Source organism: Vicugna pacos, unplaced genomic scaffold, assembly GCF_048564905.1.
Source record: "Vicugna pacos unplaced genomic scaffold, VicPac4 SAC-SAT, whole genome shotgun sequence".
NCBI lineage: Eukaryota > Metazoa > Chordata > Mammalia > Artiodactyla > Camelidae > Vicugna > Vicugna pacos.
Window position 1 is genome coordinate 18,843,781 of NW_027328721.1, and position 6,476 is coordinate 18,850,256.

At 35.1% G+C, this 6,476-nt stretch overlaps 1 pseudogene; it reads left to right on the top strand.

Moving 5' to 3' along the window:
- Positions 1 to 4,563: 4,563 nt before the first annotated feature.
- Positions 4,564 to 5,445, top strand: LOC140692203 (olfactory receptor 5AK2-like; annotated as a pseudogene).
- Positions 5,446 to 6,476: the final 1,031 nt, after the last annotated feature.

The window sequence follows — 6,476 nt, forward strand, 5'->3', positions numbered from 1 at the left end:
ACCCCAAATCTAATGAATTCTCTGACCTATTAATATAAACTGATATTTTTAATTTATCACCTCCCCATAGACAATATCATTAATATTTAATACTGCCTCTCTTTGTTCCAATATGTTCTTTCCCATGCTTACCAGTTTCTAAGCTTAGCATTTCTTCTTGCTTCTGAGACTTTTTTCAGAGATCACATCCTTCTGACAACAATCTGTAGTAGCATATTTAGTGCACAACTGTTGATGGTAAAGTGTCTCCATTTGATCCTGCATGAGAGTGTTTTATTTTATCCATATTTTTATTAGCTTCTTATTTTTAAATGTAAGACCTTTATAACAAGATATACAATAGATTGTCATTTTAAATGATAGTACAAGAAACACTGATACACATTTCACTTAGATTAACCGGTTCTTTTTCTTTACATCTAGCTTTGTCTGTACATAGAAAACTAGGTAATAAATATTCAACATCTATCTCCTACAAAGGAAATCTGTTATACCCAAGCTTTCACTCCAAAGGAATTTAATATTGATAAAATAACATTTTCTATTATTTATTTAAATTCTACTTGTCCCAACAATATTCTTTATACATACTTTGCTTTCAGATTCAGGATCCAATCAAGGATTGTGCTATAAATTTAGTTGTAATGTCTTTCTAGTCTTTTCTTTCTAATATTTTTTTGGTGGGTGAGTTAATTAGTTTTTTTTTTCTTAATGAAGTTACTAGGTATTGAACCCAGGACCTCGTGCATGCTAAGCACACACTGTACCACTGGGGCATACCCTCCCCTCTCTAGTCTTTTCAAATCTTAAACAGTACTCAGTTTTGTTTTTTGTTTCTCTGTCTTTTATGAAATTGACATTTATTTAGGTGTCCAAGCCAATTGATGTGTAGAATTTCCCATCAGCTGGGTTTTTTCAGGTAGCTTCATCTTAATTAGATTCACGATGAACATTTCTGGCATTTAAACAACTGTAGGTACTGCTTTTGACCCTCCCACCATGCCTAACTTGTGTAATTGCGACGTGGGTGTGCAGTTCTAGACTGTGACTGTTTTCTCTCTGCCCTCTGAGGAGCTTATTCTGCTCTCTTCTGGCTTATTGTCATATTGGGAAGTCTGCTTTTTCAGACTCTGTCATTCCCTTTTCTCAGACTACTTTTATTATCTTCTGTTTCCTTTCGTTGTTCAATTTTTTTCACAATGATATTTCTAGGTGTGGACAGTTTTTATTTATTCAGCTTGAAAGGCTTCATACTCTCCAAATTTTGTTAACTTTTGTCATTTCTCAGCCATCATTTCCTGAAACATTCTCTTTCCTTCTGACATGCTAATTTTGTGCATTCTATTCTAACTTCCACATTTCTTAACCTGTCTTTCACTGTTTCCATCTCCTTGTCACTGTGTACAATTTCTAGGAAATTTCTTCATATATGTCTTCCTGCTCACCCCTTCTCTCTGCAGACTTAACTCACCGATTGAGTCATTTCAGTTATTTTTTAAGGAAATCCAATACTCTTTTATAAATCCTTTGGTAGTCTTTTTCTTCCTTGCTTTTATTTTCATTTTTAATTTCTTTAAATAACAAAGATCTATTACTCTATATTCTATACCTGGTAACTAGAATATCCCAAATCCTGTGTTATTCAAACCTGCTATTGTTTCTGCAAAGTATTCTTCACAATGGCTTTTTCTTTGTTTTTTTTTTTAATTTTTTGCATTATAATATCACTGTTACTGATTTTACCTGCAGGAATCTTAAGGTGATCTGGATTATTGGTATATTCCCCTTCAGGATTTTGCTTTGTTTCTGCCAGATAGCTAAGGTATTCACAGCCCAGCAGAGTTCTCTGTTAATTTCTTACCTAGTATTGCAAATTTACACTCCAAACCCATGTGAATTCAAGGTGATAGTTACAAATATTCAGGTAGGACTTCTCCTTCTCCTTCTTCTCCATCTTTTTTTTTTTTTTTTTTTGCCAAAGCAGAAGCTCTTTTTCCATCAAGGTGGCTTCGTTCTAAGCCATTACTTACCAAAATTGTATATTTGGGTCCAACTACACTCTGCAAATCTGAAACATAGTTTCCCATCCCTCACATACATCTCTAAACCAAAGAGCTTTGTTTCATAGAACAACAGAAATCCTTGTGGCAGCTTGAACATCATCTAGTCTGGTTTGCAGGTTCCTTTTAGATCTCCAGGGCTGGGCACTCTTCTTACCTGCTTCTGAGCTCAGTATGACTTTACAGTGATCTTTGTTATGTGTTGTCCAGCATTTTCAGGTGTTGGGTACAATCCGGTTTTCTCACTGTCTTTTATATTATGTGGCTTGGAGCAGAAGGATGAATGGGATTTTCAAAAATAATTCTCCCCACCTCACTTGTTTTGAATCAACCCTCAAGGAACAAACATTTCCACTATTGATTTATATTCAGGAAGATGGATTTCAGATTCTGAAAGCAATTACCAGAGGAGAATTTTCAAAAACTATTTTGTTAAAGGCATTATCACTGGTATTAACAATTCAGTGTCTGAAGCACATTGAATTTGACAATTGTCATTGAAATGTGAGATTTTGGTAAAATGTTAATCTTAATATTTTGCTGGGATACTATTTTGTTAAAGGCATTATCACTGGTATTAAAAATTCAGTGTCTGAAGCACATTGAATTTGACAATAGTCATTGAAATGTGAGATTTTGGTAAAATGTTAATCTTAATATTTTGCTGGGATACTACATATAAATTAGTCCTGTGATTTTAGCAGCCACACTCCCACATGCAGTTGTCATTTGATATTCATGATGGTTAGGTTTAGAGAATTTTGAACACTTAATTTCTTTTAATGCCCTAAAAGACAAAGTACAGAGAATAAAAAAAAACTGACATTGGAGTGTATCAATTATGCTTTCTTTTTTGGAAAATAATGCATTCTAAACCATATAGACTCTCACAACTAACAAGACTCAGTCTTACTTTAACAGTACTCCAATTTACTGTGCATCAGACAATTAAAGGTCACTCATGAATAATCAGAAGCATGACTGCAGTGAGAGCTGATTAAAATAACACTAGCTGTGAGAATAAACAAATCTCAAAATCTCAGTGACTTCTCATACCCGAAGTTCTCAATCACATACAGTCCAGTGGAGGAAACAGTTTGCTGGCAGAGGGTCTCTGCTCCACAGTGTCATTCAAGATCAGAGACTGAACAAGGCTACAATAGTGACGTAGATGGGGCTGCCAGACTTGGCAAATAAAAATGCAAGTCTCACTTAACTGTGAATTTCAAATGAACAGTAATTTTTCATAGATTTTCCATGCAATATTTAAATTTTAGTTATACTAACAAATTATGTGGTTTATCTGCAGTCCTGATTTAACTGGTTGTCCTGTAGTTTATCTTAACACGTGGCTTCCAAAATTTTCCTGAATGTCAGTATCCAGTCAACAGATGAGGGATAAAGGGAGTAGAAAGTCATATGATTCCACTTGGAGGGGAGCAGGGAAGGCCTAGAAGCAGCATTCTTTCCTTTTGCCCATGTTCCACTGGCCAAAAAGGGTATCCTGGCCAAACTTAAGAAAGTTCGATTGGAAGTGATGTTTAACTGTGTGCCTAGAAGAGAAAGGAGATCTACTGATGAGGCCATTTCTGCCTCAGCAAAGGCCCATGACACATTACTCCACACTGAGCAGTGCTCAGCAGTTGGAGTCATGTTTAAGAGTAAAGGAACTAGAATAGAGAATTTGGGGGGCTTACAGAATATGAAAAATTATAGAAGAAAACAACTCAGCTGTATTCCTAACCAGGTACATAGGTAACAAAATTCAGAGTGGAAAACAAAGAGCTCTGTGATTTAAAATATGCTATCATTATATACTAATAGAGTTATTACAAGATGATTTGTCCTGCAGATGGGCTATGGCTAAAGAGAAAAACAAGGAAATGGGAAATGCAGGACTATCTCTTAGAAATCCACAAATATATATATACACAAATAAAAGTGTGTGTGTGTGTGTATATAAATATATGTATTTATGTATATATATATAAATACAGTTGCATGCTAAGGATGATGGTATAAAGATGCTCTGAAGTCTTCCATGCATATGTGAATCATAAACAAATCTCAGAAAATTTCCCTAGTGAATGCTGCTAACTTCAGGAACTTGACCAGGATTCAAATGATAAGTGGTTGAGAAAAGCTATAGGTTGTTGAAAGGTACAAAATCATATAAGAATATTGGTTTAAGCAAATATGAATACATTTTTAATATAATGAAAATGTGTTAATCTGTGTTTCCTAGATTAACACATATTAGAAATCAGTCTTCTTCTATGAAATCTTACTTATTTTGGAGATGAATCCATGGCTCACATATCACTGTTTTTGTGGTGGGTTTTTATCAAGAAAATAGAAAAAAAATTGGAAAGAAATAAGCCCTGTTGTGAGTGTTTGCCATGAAAATCAAAAAACGGTGACTGGAATATAACCTTTCATGTTTAAGAAGATTTATTTTCTTTTCTTGGTCCTCATCTTGGTCCTTTTTAGGCTTTTGATAGTCATGACACAAGGAAATAGCACTAGAGTGACTGAATTCTTTCTTCAGGGATTTGGTGCCCAACACAAATTTCAGTATGTCCTCTTAACTTTATTTTTGGTCATCTATGTGAAGTCCAGACTTCAGACACCCATGTACTTTTTCCTACAACATTTAGTTTTTGTTGATATCTGTTACAGTTCTGCTATCATTCCCAAGACAATGCAAAACTTCATAGTAGAAAACAAATCAATATAATTCAAGGGCTGTGTCATGCAATTATTGGTTTATGCAACATTTGTGACCACTGACTGCTACCTCCTGGTGACTATGGCAGTGGACCATTATGTGGCCATCTGTAACCCACTTTGCTATCCCATAGTCATGTCCCAGAGAGTCTGCATCCAGTTGGTAGCTGGTTCATATGTCATGGGCACTATAAATGCTTCTGTGCACACAGGGTTTACATTTCAGTGTTCTTCTGAAAGGGCAACACCATCAATCACTTCTTACATGACATTCCTCCAATCCTCACCCTCTCATGCTCCAACATTGACATCAACATCATGCTACTTGTAGTCTTTGTGGGATTTAACTTGGTGATCACCGTGTCAGTCATCAAATGTTCCTACACGTATAACCTGACTGCCATCCTCAAGATGTCTTCCAGTTCAGGGAGGAAAAAAGCCTTCTCCACGTGTTCCTCCCAAATGATGCAGTCACCATTTTCTGTGGGACCCTCTCTTACATGTACTTACAGCCTCATTCTAATAATTCCCAGGAGAACATGAAAGTGGCTTCTGTATTTTACAGCATTGTGATTCCCATGTTGAACCCCTGATCTAAAGTCTGAGAAATAAGGAGGTAAAAGAAGCTCTAAAAGTGATGGGGAAGAAATTCTTCTAGATTGGACCCCAAGGGTTAAAATGCAGCACACCAAAGTATGCAGTAAAGATGTTTGACCATATTTAATGTTTCTGAAATAGGGAACCTGTTCACCTCTTAAACCAGTGATACCTCCTTCAGTAGATAATTTCTTAGAATGTAATAAATATAGTGACAGCTCATGGGACTAACTTTTTGGTTATATATTTTGAGAAACATATCACATACTACCCATGAAGAAGAACTCTATGGAACTTATTTCAAATATTAAGGAATATGTGTAGACTTTACAAAGTATAGTTATTACAAATATATTGTAGATACATTCTTAAAGACTGTATTTTGCATATAATCAATATTAAAATTGAAGTTCACTATTTCCTATTCATTTAAACAAGTTCCCCAAATTATCTATGAAGTAGCTCTTTGTATGTTCTGTTCCAATTGTCTTGTATACGTGAATGCAAAATAAATGTACTGCTTTGAAAAGCACCTTATGGCTCAGGCCACTGTACTTCCTACTTACAGCACTTTAAAACACTTACTTCTCATGTGACATTGTGACTTGTTTTGTCATTAGTTACCCTCTTTATTCTGAATCCTCCCTTTTCTTGTGGAAGTTAAGTAAACTTCTAGAAATAGTTTCTATCTCTCTAATAGAAATAGAAAACATAGAATGTAAATGGATCTAAAATGGCAGTGGTCATTCATTTATGAAAGGTGTACCAATCATTTTAGACCAGACAGAAAATTTTAAACTTAGAGATGCACTGAGAAATTCAAGAAGCCAAGAGCACTTTGATTCAGGAAGACAAACTGTTGACAGAAAAACTTTAGTAGATAGATTGTGGGTAAGTGATGGAAATCCTCACATAAATCTAAAGACAACATGCTAGCTAGATGAAAGATCAAGTTTCATATTAAAATAACAGCAGCCAATCTAATGAACTGGCCAGGGAATGTACTGTTAAGTAACAGCACAGGGAGAATTGGGCAAGAGATGAATATATTTTTTCAAGTACATTATCCTACATAAATTCTAAGAGATCAGT